This window comes from Centropristis striata, unplaced genomic scaffold (assembly GCF_030273125.1).
Source record: "Centropristis striata isolate RG_2023a ecotype Rhode Island unplaced genomic scaffold, C.striata_1.0 Scaffold_26, whole genome shotgun sequence".
NCBI lineage: Eukaryota > Metazoa > Chordata > Actinopteri > Perciformes > Serranidae > Centropristis > Centropristis striata.
In genome coordinates, this window is record NW_026739042.1 from 268,059 (window position 1) to 285,407 (window position 17,349).

The following is a 17,349-nucleotide window of genomic DNA, read 5'->3' on the forward strand; positions in this document are numbered from 1 at the left end:
ATATTGCACATTGTTGTTATCTGCTGGTGAAAAGAGAGAACGCAAAAGCTTACAGCACCGGGTATTCCCAGGCGGTCTCCCATCCAAGTACTGACCCGGCCCGACCCTGCTTAGCCTCCGAGATCGGACGAGATCGGGCGTATTCAGGCTGGTATGGCCGTAAGCGAAGGCTCAGGGCGCACACAGGCCTTTTATAGTTGTGATATGCAACTGCTGGTACTCGTTACAATGGGGCAATTGCCGTTACAGGGCTCAATCCCACAGATTTTGGCCTTATCTTTGAGTGACTGTGACGCCTCGTATGTCCCGCAGGGAAACTACACGGTTGAGGTTGGATTTTCATTTGAAAGGCACGTCTGACGTCAGTGTTAGAGTGGCCTTTTTGCTTTAATGGTGCTTAATAGGTGAAATCCTCATCATCATTTGTGTTGTAGACTTTTCCTGCACATCTAGGAGAAACAGAGTTCAGCTCTTTGATTGAAAATAAGAGAGATATTGCACATTGTTGTTATCTGCTGGTGAAAAGAGAGAACGCAAAAGCTTACAGCACCGGGTATTCCCAGGCGGTCTCCCATCCAAGTACTGACCCGGCCCGACCCTGCTTAGCTTCCGAGATCGGACGAGATCGGGCGTATTCAGGCTGGTATGGCCGTAAGCGAAGGCTCAGGGCGCACACAGGCCTTTTATAGTTGTGATATGCAACTGCTGGTACTCGTTACAATGGGGCAATTGCCGTTACAGGGCTCAATCCCACAGATTTTGGCCTTATCTTTGAGTGACTGTGACGCCTCGTATGTCCCGCAGGGAAACTACACGGTTGAGGTTGGATTTTCATTTGAAAGGCACGTCTGACGTCAGTGTTAGAGTGGCCTTTTTGCTTTAATGGTGCTTAATAGGTGAAATCCTCATCATCATTGGTGTTGTAGACTTTTTCTGCACATCTAGGAGAAACAGAGTTCAGCTCTTTGATTGAAAATAAGAGAGATATTGCACATTGTTGTTATCTGCTGGTGAAAAGAGAGAACGCAAAAGCTTACAGCACCGGGTATTCCCAGGCGGTCTCCCATCCAAGTACTGACCCGGCCCGACCCTGCTTAGCTTCCGAGATCGGACGAGATCGGGCGTATTCAGGCTGGTATGGCCGTAAGCGAAGGCTCAGGGCGCACACAGGCCTTTTATAGTTGTGATATGCAACTGCTGGTACTCGTTACAATGGGGCAATTGCCGTTACAGGGCTCAATCCCACAGATTTTGGCCTTATCTTTGAGTGACTGTGACGCCTCGTATGTCCCGCAGGGAAACTACACGGTTGAGGTTGGATTTTCATTTGAAAGGCACGTCTGACGTCAGTGTTAGAGTGGCCTTTTTGCTTTAATGGTGCTTAATAGGTGAAATCCTCATCATCATTGGTGTTGTAGACTTTTTCTGCACATCTAGGAGAAACAGAGTTCAGCTCTTTGATTGAAAATAAGAGAGATATTGCACACTGTTGTTATCTGCTGGTGAAAAGAGAGAACGCAAAAACTTACAGCACCGGGTATTCCCAGGCGGTCTCCCATCCAAGTACTGACCCGGCCCGACCCTGCTTAGCCTCCGAGATCGGACGAGATCAGGCGTATTCAGGCTGGTATGGCCGTAAGCGAAGGCTCAGGGCGCACACAGGCCTTTTATAGTTGTGATATGCAACTGCTGGTATGATGTATGGTATGTTACATATTGATATTATACTTTTATATATACATATATATATATATATATATATATATATATATATATATATATATATTTTTTTTTTTTTTTTTCCCCCAATTATCTTTTCTTGAATTTCTTGATTTTGCATTAATGACAAACACAACATTCAAAAACAAAAACACAACCAAAAAAGTTGGTCTCTTATTCATATCATACATCATACCAAAGTAAATATAAATTCTTTTTTGTTACACATTAATGTTATACTTCTGTATTTTCCCCCACAACACAATGTTTTTTTTTTTTGTTTTGTTTTTTCCCCTCATGTATTATGTACGACAAGACGCCAGACAGGTGGAAGATTGAGAACTGTTTCTTTATGCAACATTTCTTCACATAAATCCCCATCACAATTAGATACCTCTATGCAGTAACATAGTACCTCATAAGAGACCCATTAGTATTATTTTTTTTGGGTATATAATTCTGTACATGATTGATTCTTTTATAAGTTAAGTTTTTTAGTCTATTTCCACATTTCAATTTCGATGTTGCTTAATGTGATACACTCTACAGGGATTTCAACAGTCTAGGTTAAAAAAAAAAAAAACCCAGATATCCAAGTAAAATAAAATACCATTTAAACCATATTTAATCCTAATTTATCTTTAAGATACTTAAATCAAATAACTTAACTTAGGCAACAGGAATCTATACACAATAATTGAGATTATAAAACGAAACAAATAACGAACTGAATCTATGAAAAAAAGAGAAAAAGAAAAAGAGAAACTAAGTAAAGAATAATTCAGAGAGAGTTGGTTAAGCACAAGATATGCGAGTAGAGAGGGGAAAAAAACATGCTCAGCCACCATCACGGGAGAAGGCTGATTCCGTCTTTCTATTTCAGAATCTAATTTCTATCTGTCCTTTTTTGTCTACTTCCACACATGAACTTAGAAATATCAAGTAAGTTTTAATAGTGTTTCATGTTATGAATCCGCACATGCGCCTTGTGACCATGCTCGCCTCCAGGACGCATGCGCGTCTTTGACCGCCAAAACACATGAAGACGGTGACGTCGGTCAGGTTTAATGGCGGCAGGAGCGGCTAAATCACCTTGAAGGTAAGTCATTCAGGGGTTTTCCTGCATATGAAAAGTTCAAATATAATATGATGATGATATAAAATGTAACATGACCCTACTTGCCATTACCATAGGCTACATGTTGTAGCGTAATTTTACTATGGTCACTAAACGCAAAGTCCCTGTGGACTTTGGTGGTGCACCCCAGGGTACAACAGTCGGACCTTGCTGTTCCGATAATATAATACATCCATGTGCTGTTCCCTGGGTAAGTGCACGAGTTGTGAGCTCCACCATCGTTTTTGATAATTATCTTAAGTTTATACAAAACGAGTGGTTTGTTTTGTGTTTATGAAACGTGTAGCTCCCGGACAGTCGAGCACGTTCTTTTAATGTGAAGTTGACGGTGGTTTTCATAACAATGTAGGATATAATGTGGCCGGACATGTTTAGGGCTGCAACGAGTGGCATATTTAACTATCCGAAGGTTCGGGGTCACTACTCGAGTAGTACTGGAGTACTCCTTTGTCGACTGGGGGCGGGGGGCACTTGTTAACCGGCGCATCCAGTGTTTGCCATTATTAATAGCCTCGCCTGCCTCTCTCTCTCCCTCGCGCTGGTGTAACGTTACACAAACACAGGCACATGGACGGGTCGCGTAGCAACGGTAATAAACAAATAAATCGCGCTAATGTGTTGAGGTTGCAGATTGTCCGACGGGGGAGGGTGGGGTACTCCGAGTTCCGTACGGTATCCGAGTAGAGTACTACATTTCTGTTTGTGTTTACCCACATGTCCTATTTTATCTCTGCCCTTACTTCATGTTTCTGCTGATCTTTAAATTATGTGCAGTGAGAAAATTCAGATTTGTTCCTTACTGTGGCTGTATTTTTTTTATACCATATATGAAAATACTTTGTGTCATGATTTCAACAAGTGGCCTATCCTAGGTGCATTCTTTTGGTCCTTTTAGTTGAAATATGAGTTTTCCATCTTTTTGTGTTATAGAACTACTGATTAGCATTGAGTATCTGAAATTGAGATTAATTTGTGGGAATTTGAAAAAAATATTTGTGATCTATTAAAAAAACATTTGCTGTGATAATTTGCTTCCAAAGGACCATCACCTTATTTGGAGGCCTTTATTTCTAATTCCTTCGTTTTGCTCATAACTTGAGATGAACTGTTTAAATTTTGATTTTGCATTATTCTTGATACATATGACCCAGCTCTCTCTCAACGACATGAATCTAGATCAGCAATGCTCTACTACTTTTTTGAGGAGAGGAATAGAATCACAGCGGCAAAAATGCAGGATTTTCTTGAAAGCATATTATCAAAATGACATGGGTTTGACAATGGTACAGTTTATTTTGGTTACATGATTCTGTAGTTTTAATGAAGTATTCTGTAGTTTTAATGTCTTATCTTGTCTATGTTTTTTTGTCCTTAAGCCCAAACCACCGACTTTCTGCTGTTGACACAGTGCCCTCTCAAGCAGCAACTACAGCAAGCAGTGTCTTGCTGTGTCTGGCTATTCAGGTAAAAAAAAAAAAAAAAAAAAAAGTAAAATATAATTTAAAAAAAATGTGTAGTGCTTTGCACTTAAGTTGAAAGAGGTTTACCATCATCACAGAACATATCCTGCTTCATTTTAATTTGGAATAGTATATGTTTTAAATTTTGAAGTTATGTGCTGCGCCGCATAAAATGTAATGGATACAAAAGTTGAAAGGACAATCTAATGTTGTATATTCTAGTGATATGAATATAGCCCAATAAATGCTGCTTCTCCATTGTCCTTGGTATTCAAGTAACTTTGAGTATGATGCATTAATCATTTGATTTCTTTGTATTTTACAGCCTCCATCGGGAAAGTTCTCCTGCAGCAGTATTTGATTTGAACGGCTAATGTAAGGTAAATCTAAAACCCTAGGTACCTATCATTATTAGTTTTAAGTTGACTTTTATACTGATATGAAAATCTAGTTCTAATCAGGTTTGATTTATTTCTGTGTGTATTTTCCAGATTCCAAAAAGATGAAACGGTCTTGTAAAACGTGTATATTTGAGGCTGACACATGGACAGAACTGTTGAAACACTACAGACTAAGACATGGAATGGTTAGCCGTGGCCAGACACATCTGTGACATCTGTTGCCCCACAATATGAGTGTATTGTTTGCAAACCTTTTGGAACATGTTTTATTGAAAAACATATTTTTTCACAGAAAAATAAACGTGTTGAATTAACAGCTGCCTCATTTTTCAAGTCATTGTTTCAATACACAAAAACATTAAGAACAAATTTAGGCAATTTAAACTGCAGAAAATTATGTAAAATGCTGTGTAAATGTTACTTACATATAGTCCATAAATAAAACTTAAAAAGGTATTTAAAATTACCTTGAAAGGCCAGAGTCTGAGTAAAACTTACAAAGAAGGAGAGAGTCAAATTCAATGTCCATATTAATAATAATCAGTAAATTACCTGAGGTTTGCTAGTAAAAGTAACTTATATCCTGGAAGTAAGGTTTACTTGATGATCGCCCTTGTAGAATTTACTTACAATTTCTAAGTGCAAAAACTTTCCTAGGTTTTCCCAAGTAAATAACACTCCAAATTTTTTTCAGTGTATAATCGAAATGTTCACATTCAACACTATTCCACTTAACTCTTAGATTGGACCACAAATTCTGAACATATATGCCCGTTTTTCTCATTGTTTCCTTCCAGACTTTTTCGCCAGCGAGTCTTCTAATTTCCCTGCTTTTTATACTTTTGTAAATCGTTCTCGTCTTGACGTCCCCCACAGCAACGAGTTCGCACGCAGCGTGCCCGTTAATCCTCCCACCCTCCATTTCGATCTCGTCCACTATGTATTGCGCCCTCACAAACCCGGGCACGTATTCATAGAGTATATCCTTCACCAATCTAAACCCAGCGCGCCACATTGATGAATCAAATAGAATTTTTTTTTTTTTATCTTGATTTTTGGATTAAAAAAAATAGGCTGCTGCCATACATGTCCAACATCAGTACACTCATGTTTCATTACATCCACAAACCCACTCCAGTCACTAAGGATCTCTCTGTGAAACTTTGACATATCGTTCAAACTGCTTGGGCGCATTTGCATGAAGACACCACTCTCTCCACACCCACCACCCTTATCAATGCTTCTCTGGAGCCCTCTCTTCCACACTTGGCTTCTGCTATTTTTTATAAATTTGTACATCATCCTAATTCTCAGAGCACTTTTCTTTTTCCTCAGGTTAATTAATCTAAGCCCACCGTCATTATAATCATTTTCCAGCACCTCTCTCGCTATTTTTGCTCCCCTTCCCTCCCACAGAAAGTTTGCCACAGCCTTTTCCACCTCTTTATAAACCCACTCGGGCACTTCTATCACATTTATAGCATACACCAACTTGCTCATTATCAAAGCATTGACGACGGTCACTTTTCCCTTTAGTTTTAATTTTCTCTGCCTCCATGCTCCCAGAGTTATCTTTATTCTATTTACAATCCCTTGATATAGATCATCCACACCTTCTTCTTCTAATACACCCATACACACACCCAAAGTTTTCATACATTTATTTTCCATTTTTAATCCCAGCTCCTCCACGCCCTGGCCGCTCTCTGACATGTTCATGACTTCTGTTTTATTTACGTTAATTTTCGCACCTGAACTCTCCCCGTATTTTCCAACTGTTTTGATTGCTTCTCTCGCACTTTCTATCTCGCTCACTGTGATTGGCGTGTCATCGGCGTATTGATGTACTAAACTGCAGGTGTTATTGTCAATGCTTATGCCTTTGATGTTCCCGTTTTGTTTGAGCATTGCTGTTAGAGGTTCAGCGGCCAGAGCGTAAAGGAGCGAGGACAGGGGGCAGCCCTGTCTCTCAGATCTTTCCAGTCTAAAGCTTGTGGTCACGTGACCATTTATCTTGACGCACGTATGCGCATTATTATACAATTTAATCCACCCTCTATAAATCTCCCCGAAACCACATTTTTTTAACATTTTATATAGGAATTCATGATTGAGTCTATCAAGTGCTTTTTTTAAATCCAGATTGATTATTATTCCTTTTTTTCCTTCCTCATATGGTTTATTGTTTCTTTTATGTTGCATATTGTATCTGCCACCTCTCTTCCCGGAATGCTATATGTTTGATCTGTGTCCACCACTGCGCCAATGCATCTTTTCATTCTATTTATAAAATATTAGCTAAAATATTGGCAATCATTATTTAACATTGTTAGTGGTCTATAATTTTCTAATTTCCTTTTATCGCCTTTTTTGTGTATAATGTATATCATACCTACAGTCATGCTTTTTGGTACTTTTTTTTCTCTATATATACAGTTAAAACTGAAATAACACCTGTATTAGAAAAAGTATTTAAGTTCTTTATATAATTCACTAGTTATGCCATCTAGCCCAGGGCTCTTGTTATTACTCAAACTTTCGATTGCATTTTCTATTTCTCCACTACCTTTTATCTCATCACACATTTTCCTCGCCTCATCGCTTATATTATTTTTACATTATTTTTTTATTTTTTGAAGCTGAAAACTTTGCGGATCGAGTGCTCCAGTGTAGGAGGAGCTACCAGGCAGCAACCACCAGCAGCCACCAGGCTAGCACCAGGAGGAGCCACCAGGCAGCAACCACCAGCAGCCACCAGGCTAGCACCAGGAGGAGCTACCAGGCAGCAGCCACCAGGCTAGCCACCAGGCTAGCACCACCGGCAGCCACCAGGCTAGCAGCAGGAGGAGCTACCAGGCAGCAGCCACCAGGCTAGCCACCAGGAGAAGCTACCAGGCAGCAACCACCAGCAGCCACCAGGCTAGCACCAGGAGGAGCTACCAGGCAGCAACCACCAGTAGCCACCAGGCTAGCACCAGGAGGAGCTACCAGGCAGCAGCCACCAGGAGGAGCTACCAGGCAGCAGCCACCAAGCTAGCCACCAGGAGAAGCTACCAGGCAGCAACCACCAGCAGCCACCAGGCTAGCACCAGGAGAAGCAACCAAGCAGCAACCACCAGCAGCCACCAGGCTAGCCACCAGGAGGAGCTACCAGGCAGCAACCACCAGCAGCCACCAGGATGAGCTACCAGGCAGCAACCACCAGCAGCCACCAGGCTAGCACCAGGAGGAGCTACCAAGCAGCAACCACCAGAAGCCACCAGGCTAGCACCAGGAGAAGCTACCAAGCAGCAACCACCAGCAGCCACCAGGCTAGCACCACCAGCAGCCACCAGGCTAGCCACCAGGCTAGCACCAGGAGGAGCTACCAGGCAGCAACCACCAGCAGCCACCAGGCTAGCACCAGGAGGAGCCACCAGGCTAGCACCACCGGCAGCCACCAGCCTAGCACCAGGAGGAGCTACCAGGCAGCAACCACCAGCAGCCACCTGGCTAGCACCAGGAGGAGCTACCAAGCAGCAGCCACCAGCAGCCACCAGGCTAGCACCAGGAGGAGCTACCAGGCAGCAACCACCAGCAGCCACCAGGCTAGCACCAGGAGGAGCTACCAAGCAGCAGCCACCAGGCTAGCACCAGGAGGAGCCACCAGGCTAGCACCACCGGCAGCCACCAGCCTAGCACCAGGAGGAGCTACCAGGCAGCAACCACCAGCAGCCACCAGGCTAGCACCAGGAGGAGCTACCAGGCAGCAGCCACCAGGCTAGCCACCAGGCTAGCACCAGGAGGAGCTACCAAGCAGCAGCCACCAGCAGCCACCAGGCTAGCACCAGGAGGAGCTACCAAGCAGCAACCACCAGCAGCCACCAGGCTAGCACCAGGAGAAGCTACCAGGCAGCAACCACCAGCAGCCACCAGGCTAGCACCAGGAGGAGCCACCAGGCTAGCACCACCGGCAGCCACCAGCCTAGCACCAGGAGGAGCTACCAGGCAGCAACCACCAGCAGCCACCAGGCTAGCACCAGGAGGAGCTACCAAGCAGCAACCACCAGCAGCCACCCGGCTAGCACCAGGAGAAGCTACCAGGCTAGCAAACACCAGCAGCCACCAGGCTAGCCACCAGGCTAGCAAACACCAGCAGCCACCTGGCTAGCCACCAGGCTAGCAAACACCAGCAGCCACCAGGCTAGCACCAGGAGGAGCTAACAGGCAGCAACCACCAGCAGCCACCAGGCTAGCACCAGGAGGAGCCACCAGGCTAGCACCACCGGCAGCCACCAGCCTACCACCAGGAGGAGCTACCAGGCAGCAACCACCAGCAGCCACCAGGCGGAGCTACCAAGCAGCAGCCACCAGCAGCCACCAGGCTAGCACCAGGAGGAGCTACCAAGCAGCAACCACCAGCAGCCACCAGGCTAGCACCAGGAGAAGCTACCAGGCAGCAACCACCAGCAGCCACCAGGCTAGCCACCAGGCTAGCAAACACCAGCAGCCACCAGGCTAGCCACCAGGCTAGCACCAGGAGGAGCTAACAGGCAGCAAACACCAGCAGCCACCAGGCTAGCACCAGGAGGAGCCACCAGGCTAGCACCACCGGCAGCCACCAGCCTAGCACCAGGAGGAGCTACCAGGCAGCAACCACCAGCAGCCACCAGGCTAGCACCAGGAGGAGCTACCAAGCAGCAACCACCAGCAGCCACCACCCGGCTAGCACCAGGAGAAGCTACCAGGCTAGCAAACACCAGCAGCCACCAGGCTAGCAAACACCAGCAGCCACCTGGCTAGCCACCAGGCTAGCAAACACCAGCAGCCACCAGGCTAGCACCAGGAGGAGCTAACAGGCAGCAACCACCAGCAGCCACCAGGCTAGCACCAGGAGGAGCCACCAGGCTAGCACCACCGGCAGCCACCAGCCTACCACCAGGAGGAGCTACCAGGCAGCAACCACCAGCAGCCACCAGGCTAGCCACCAGGCTAGCAAACACCAGCAGCCACCAGGCTAGCCACCAGGCTAGCACCAGGAGGAGCTAACAGGCAGCAAACACCAGCAGCCACCAGGCTAGCCACCAGGAGGAGCTACCAGGCTAGCCACCAGGAGGAGCTACCAGGCAGCAAACACCAGGCTAGCACCACCAGGCTAGCACCACCAGGAGGAGCTACCAGGCTAGCCACCAGGAGGAGCTACCAGGCAGCAAACACCAGGCTAGCACCACCAGGCTAGCACCACCAGGAGGAGCTACCAGGCTAGCCACCAGGAGGAGCTACCAGGCAGCAAACACCAGGCTAGCACCACCAGGCTAGCACCACCAGCAGCCACCAGGCTAGCCACCAGGCTATCTGATGAAGATCATGTTTCACTCACACAAGTAACAGAACTGCTACAACAACAGAAGGACATGTACACAGCTTTACTCCAACAACAGCAAGAACATTTTACAGGCTTTGTAAAAATAATAATAGACTCCACTAACACCAGGCTGGAAACAATAACACGAGAACTACAGGATATAAAAACAAGTCTTCAATATACTCAAAAACAGGTGGATGACATCAAAATGAACAATGCAAATCAAGCTGAACGTTGCAACTCCATGCAGACAGATTTGTTTAAAGTTTGTGACAGTTTATTAGTTGTCACTGACAAAATTGAGTATCTAGAGGGACAGTCCAGACGAAATAACTTGGTCTTTGATGGGATAATGGAGTCACCAGGAGAAACCTGGTCTGAGACAGAGGAGAAGGTGAAGAAGGTTCTGGCTGAAAAGCTACAGATAAAAAAGGACATGGAGATGGAGAGAGCTCATCGCACAGGAAAACCAGGAGGTGACAGACCCAGGCCCATCGTGGTGAAAAAAGGACAAAACAACCATTCTACAACACACCAAAAACCTGAAAGGAAGTAAAATCTACATAAATGAGGACTACACAGATGCTGTAAGGAGGAAGAGGAAAGAACTGATGCCAGATCTGAGAGCTGCGAGAGAGAGGGGGGACATTGCCAACCTCCGGCATGACAAACTGATCATTCATCCTCGCAGCAGTACTCCATTGATAGGCCATCCTGGTAGGCTTGTTGATCTTGATTATTTTGAACATCATGGACTGGTATGAGGTAAAACAACCCACACACAATCATGATGCACAGTGACAAAACAAACTCATACTCAATGGAAAACAATACACAGCAATAAACTAAGAGGATAAATAACAATCACCTGGAACTAAGCACTTTTGAATTCACGGAGCATAACACACAGGACATCGAATGGAATATAGACCCAGACAATAACTTTTTCTGTTGTGAGGAGAGAAACTGCTGTTACTACAGCGAGGACCAGTTTAACCAAAACATTAGACCAAAGGACGAGCTCACCGTTATACACTTCAACGCTAGAAGTCTCTATGCCAACTTCAATAACATCAAGGAATATCTACAGTCTTTCTCACAGCCATTCAACAGAATCACAATATCTGAAACCTAAAGAAGGGATGGACTTTGAGATGGAAGGATATGAATTATTAGTATTTAAACAGGAAAAACAAAGGTGGTGGCGGAGTGGCCAGATATGTCCAAAACAACCTACATTTCAAAGTAATAGACAGAATGACAACTGTGGTTGACACTCTACTGGAATGTGTTTCCATTGTGGTTGTTAGCTGCATCTACAGGGCACCAGGTACAGATAACAACAACAAAGTGCTTTACATATGTGGTGACTTCAACATTGATATTCTAAACCTATTGAAGCATAAAGCCACTGATGACTCATCAACACCATGTACAGCCTGGCTCTGTTTCCTAAAGTCACAAGACCAACCAGCATCACATCCAACAGCACCACTCTGATAGACAACATATACAGTAATGACATTAAAACAAAACAATACGGGGCATACTCATTCATGACATCAGTGATCATTTGACAGTTTTCATTGTCTATGACCTTAACTATAGGAACAAAGTTACTGATGAGATAATACAATATAGAAGAATAAGGACAGAAGAGTCTGTGAAAACTCTCAAGAGTGAATTACTGGTGCACCATTAGGAGGTAGTCTATCGGGAAAATAATGTGGACAAGGCATATGATATGTTTTTGAGTGTATTTACGGAATTGTACAATAAAAACTGTCCAAAAAAAGAAAATACAAGAAAACCAAAATACAGCAACTGTCCATGGATAACAAAAGGGTTAAAACACGCCTGCAGGAAGAAGAATGTTCTGTATAGAGAGTTCATGAGACTGAGAACCAATGAGGCTGAAAATAGATACAAAAGATATAAAAATAAGTTAACACATGTTATAAGAATGAGCCAGAAGGATTACTTCAGGAGAAAATTAGATGATAACACAAACAATATCAAAGGAATGTGGGATACATTAAACAGGATTATAAGAAGTGGCACAAAGCAAAGTGACTATCCTGAATACTTTTTTATAAAGAAAATGTAATTTGTAACGTGAGTGATGTGGCAGATAAATTAAACACTTTTTTTGTGAATATTGGGCCTGACCTGTCAGAAAAAATACCTGATCCAGGGGCACTTAATAAAATAATATGGATGTGTTATTAGAGAGGAATCCACACACAATGTTTCTTAAAGAAGTAGAAGAAAAATAAATACTTGACATAGTTAAAAAGTATAAAAACAGAAAATCTAGTGATTGTAATGACATTGCTGTGGCACTTGTGAAGAAGTGATTGAGGGGATCATTAAGCCGTTAACACACGTCTGTAATTTGTCTTTTCACACTGGTCTTTTTTATATATATTTAAATATAGCCAAGGTTATTCCACTGGACAAAAGTGGGAACAAACATCACTTCAACAACTACAGACCTGTCTCCTTACTTCCACAATTTCACAAAATATTAGAAAAACTCTTTAATAATAGACTGGATGCGTTCATAACAAAACACAAAATACTCTGTGACAGTCAGTTTGGATTTAGGTCTGGAAGATCAACACTGCCCTACAAAGCCTAACTGCAGTAACTACATTTTTGGTCGAAATTGAGTTATAACTAAAAATTAACTCCTTGATGTCTGTTTTATCTTGTGACAAAGTTTTAGATTTCAATTTTGCTTATTTTCAGAGAAATAATGATATAAAAATTGCAGTAACTACAAAATCCAACTCAAAACCAAAGCAGACCGCAGTAATTGCACTTACTGCGGTCTGCTTTGGATATATATATGAATTTAAACATAAAACCAAAGCAGACCGCAGTAAGTTCACTTACGGTCATTGTGTTGAATAGTGAAGACAAGAATAACAGAAATTATAAGTCTATTTGATAGGGAAACTATCACTATATAGTGATTAAGTAAAAAAGTGAGATAAAATTATATTAAGACTAAATTATAACATAACTTTATTCAAAGATTTGTGTATTTTAGACTTGATATTATAGAGTTGTTAAACACTTTTAAATACACTTATAACAAAATTAATTTGAAAATGTTTATTCACTGAAAACAAAATATAAAAGCTGAAAGAAGACAACAACATTGTAGTTACTGCACTCTGCTTTTGCATTACTATGAGAACCTTTTACTGCAATGCAAAACCAGAGTGCAGTAACTACATTTTTGGGGTCAAAGGTAAAAAAAATCATCATGATTTTTGAGCATAAAAATTACATCATCAATACATGTAGAAAAAAGTGTCATATCACTTACCTACCTATAACCCATTTGGCTGGCCGGTTCAGAAACGTTCAAAAACTTTAAAGCAGTTTTTCTCAGTTTCACCCTTTGCGTAGTTACTGCAGTTAGGCTTTGTAGGGCAGAACAGCACTGGCAATAACTGAAGCTATTGAAGACATTACAAATGCCCTTGAAAAAAAACAATACGCTGTGGGAATATTAATTGATACCATATCTTTATCATGTTTTATTAACAAATCATGGTTGATTGTATCAAACGCTTTTTAATGTCAGAGGCATTGTGTTGAACTGCAGTATAAGTTATCTAAGGAACAGACAGCAGTTTGTGAAGCTGGGTGATGTTTGTTCGGCAGGCCTGGACATTGTCTGTGGTGTCCCCCAGGGGTCAGGCTTGGGCCCCAAGTTATTTATATTGTATATTAATGATATTTGTGGTGTGTCACAGAAATTGAAGATGGTGCTGTTTGCTGATGACACGAATATTTTTTGTTCTTGGGACAATTTAAAAGAGCTTCTCAAAGAGGTTACTAATGAAACGAACAAAATTAAATAAATTATCATTAAATCTAACCAAAACGAAAATAATGTTATTTGGAAATAACCGATCAGAAGAGCAAGTGCAATCGATAATAGATGGGGTGCAAATAGAAAAGGTTCATGAAAACAAGTTCCTCGGGGTAATAATACATGATCAAATCAGCTGGAAACCGCATATTAAATACATACAGACGACACTGTCAAGAAGCATCTCAATGTTAAATAAAGCACAACAGGTTCTAGACACCAAATCACTCCACGACATATACTGTACCGTTGTCTTACCCTACTTCACTTACTGCACAGAGATCTGGCCAATAATTACAAGAGTTCAATTAAATCACTGATTATTCTACAAAAACAACCAATACGGGTAAAACACAAAGCTATTTGGACCATACTCACTCACTTTCTGACAATCAAACTAGTTAAAACTAACAGACATAATTAACTTCCAAACAGCACAAATAATGTACAAAGCAGCTAATAACTTACTTCAGATTAATAAACAAAACTTCTTTAAGGGTGGAGACGGGGATATCAGTTGAGGGGGTCAAATAACTTTAAAATCATCAAAATACATACAAATAGGAAAAGGTTTGCATTTCATTCAGCGGAGTTAAAATATGGAACGGGATGTGTGAAGAAATAAAACAATCTTCAAACATGAAACACTTCAAAATCAAATATAAAAAGCATGTCTTCACACGATACAGGGATGAAAACATGACAGGAGGTGGTTATTGTTGACGTTTTATTTTTTAAATGTGTTACTATTTTTTTCTTTTTTTGTGTGTTATTGTTGTTTGTTTGTTCATGTTGTAATAATAATAATATATAATAATATTATACTACTACTAATAATAATAATATATAATATAATAATAATAATATATAATAATAATAATAATAATATAATAATAATAATATATAATGTAGAGACCCGTATTGTGATATTTACGGTAAATTCATGTAAACTGCTCAGAGCGAGCTGACATGAAGGAGAAACACTTTACTGTCATTCTTTATCTCTTTTTTTCAGTATAAAACTCTTAAAACCATCAGAGAGGAGATGAAATATTAACCACATGGAATAATTAAATTGTGTCGCGCTGAATATGTATTTGATGTGTCGACGTGCAGTTTTCAGTTTTCAGAATAAAGTGTTACACAACCAGGCCAAAAACAGATAAATATGGAAATAAGATTAATTGCATGATATTCACATTCAGTCCTGGTGCCCGTTTTTACATTTGGTATTTTTGATCTGAGCCTAATCTTGCAATATGAATATGTGTTTTTTGTGTTATAATAAAAAACAAATAACAAAATAACCAGTGAATTTTTCATGTGCAGTGAGCGATGGGCTCCAAGCTGAGACAGCAAACACAGCGAGAGCAGCATCAGAGATGGAGGAAGGACTGGGACTGACAGCAGCAGCTCTCTTCACTCTTTCTTTCTCTTCAAAACAAGAGTTCTGCTTCACACGTGGATCTGATAAAAGCTACAGGCCACCAGCTGGATTAGTGGAAACACTCTCATCAACAACTTCAACAAAACAAAGTCTTTCTTTGCCATTTATGAATCAACTAAACTTGATTAACAGCCGGCTGTTGCACCAAAAATCCACCATTTATCACACAAAGAAAATGAACATTTAACGTTGAAGTTTGAACTTTCCCACGGTCTTTGAATGGATCGTGTGTCGAAGACTTCCGTTACAAAAAGTCTCCAGAACAAAGAAGAAAATTGTGATATTTTCTCATTTTAAAACATCGACAAAAAGAAAACAGTGTAAATATATAGATATGTATGGTGAGGGGGAAGTGGAAATACTTAAATTAATATATTTATTCATAAATAATTATTTGTCTTATAAGTTATACTATATATGATGAATGGTTGATAAATTAAATTACATTTTGTCGGATATATTTGGTTGTAAACTATGTGTGATAATATTGTGAGTGTATGGTATATATTTGTTATTTATTTATTCATCAGTTATGATTAAATAATTATTAGCTGAAGATGAATGTAGAGGGAGATTAGATACATTCTTCTCTTTTCATGGACGATTATTCTGTTGGTTTGTTTATTTATGATATTGGGGAAAAAAGATGCAAATGTTTGAAATAAAGTTTCCAATCAACAATCAAATCCATCCTGTTATTTATTTCTAAGTGATTAAAATGTTTCAATAAGTAGAGCTTCCTTCATTTCCAACCATCATGACACTTTATTGAGCAAATAAATTCAACTTAACATCATGATAACTGTGTTGTTTTCTGACTGGTTGCCACTTGGACTCTTTGATAGAATGGTGTGTAATGTTGAATGTCTCAGGGTCAAAGGAAGCTGTGAGGAGTTAACACTGGTGTTAGTGAAGAGGAGCAGCAGAGGAAGCTCTTCTGCTTTTACTCTTTGTTTCATGTCTCATCTCAATTATCATCCATGTGACAAACTGACTTTTATGTCATATGCAATGATAAATAAACACGTTTAACTTGTGACGTCCAATGATGCTGCAAGATTTGTAGTTTCCTATCAAACAAAATCAAATAATTGAAGACTTTTTCTATTCGATTCTACATCATTTTTGAGCTGCTGAAGGATTTTGTTGAGATATTTTTTGGGCACAAACTGACTGTTGAACTGAATGATTTGTTAAATAGTTCCCAGAAATAAAAATGCATGAAATGAACTATTTATTTCATGAAGTTATTCAGGTTATAAATAAAACCTTCAGAGGTCAAATCTATAAAAGCAATCATTGCATTAGTGGTGGACACACAAACAGCTGAAGGTGTTAAAAGATGAACAACAGAGATAGATTCAAAGACACAGTAACAGTCAGCAGAGCATTCTGTGTGATCAGCAGAAATAACTTGGTGAACACTTGATGGTCGCTCGCTGGTTCCCAGAAAGCTCCAAGTCCTCCCCGAGGGAACGAAGGAGGACGGACTCTTTGCTTCAGTCTCACTCTGAGCTGCTGCTGCTGCTGCTTTTATTCCCTCTTTAATCCTCACTGCTACAAACTGATTCAGCTCACAGGAGCAGCAACGACAGCACGCTGTCATCATCTGCACACACACTGTTGTTCATGTTGATGGTATTTAGGTGAAAAGAAGAAGAAACTGCTCATATATCTGCACACTTCATGTCCTCAGTGTTGTTTCTGGGAGTTTAGGGCTTCAACATGTTCACTTCAGATACAAACAGCACAATAACTGATGTATTCATCACCACCATCCTCAATCTCTTCCTTATCGGACGTTTTAAAGCCTCCAAGGAAACAAATCATCGCTGTCCAAGCTGAATTTCTTCATAAAAACTCTGCAGACTTCCTGTTTATCTGTCAACAAACTCATTTCACCTTAATCATCCAAACTGATGTGGACAACAAAGCTTTAAAAACCAGAGGA

The 17,349-nt window shown here is 41.2% G+C and overlaps 4 non-coding genes across 4 annotated transcripts; all 4 read right to left on the reverse strand.

The window, feature by feature from the left end:
• Positions 1-46: 46 nt before the first annotated feature.
• On the reverse strand, positions 47-165 carry LOC131967801 (5S ribosomal RNA). The gene has a single exon (XR_009393849.1). It is a non-coding gene; the product is annotated as a 5S ribosomal RNA (ribosomal RNA).
• Positions 166-538: 373 nt separating this feature from the next.
• On the reverse strand, positions 539-657 carry LOC131967778 (5S ribosomal RNA). The gene has a single exon (XR_009393827.1). It is a non-coding gene; the product is annotated as a 5S ribosomal RNA (ribosomal RNA).
• Positions 658-1,030: 373 nt separating this feature from the next.
• On the reverse strand, positions 1,031-1,149 carry LOC131967789 (5S ribosomal RNA). Its single transcript, XR_009393838.1, has one exon. It is a non-coding gene; the product is annotated as a 5S ribosomal RNA (ribosomal RNA).
• Positions 1,150-1,522: 373 nt separating this feature from the next.
• Positions 1,523-1,641, reverse strand: LOC131967812 (5S ribosomal RNA). The gene has a single exon (XR_009393860.1). It is a non-coding gene; the product is annotated as a 5S ribosomal RNA (ribosomal RNA).
• Between the last annotated feature and the right edge of the window lie 15,708 nt (positions 1,642-17,349).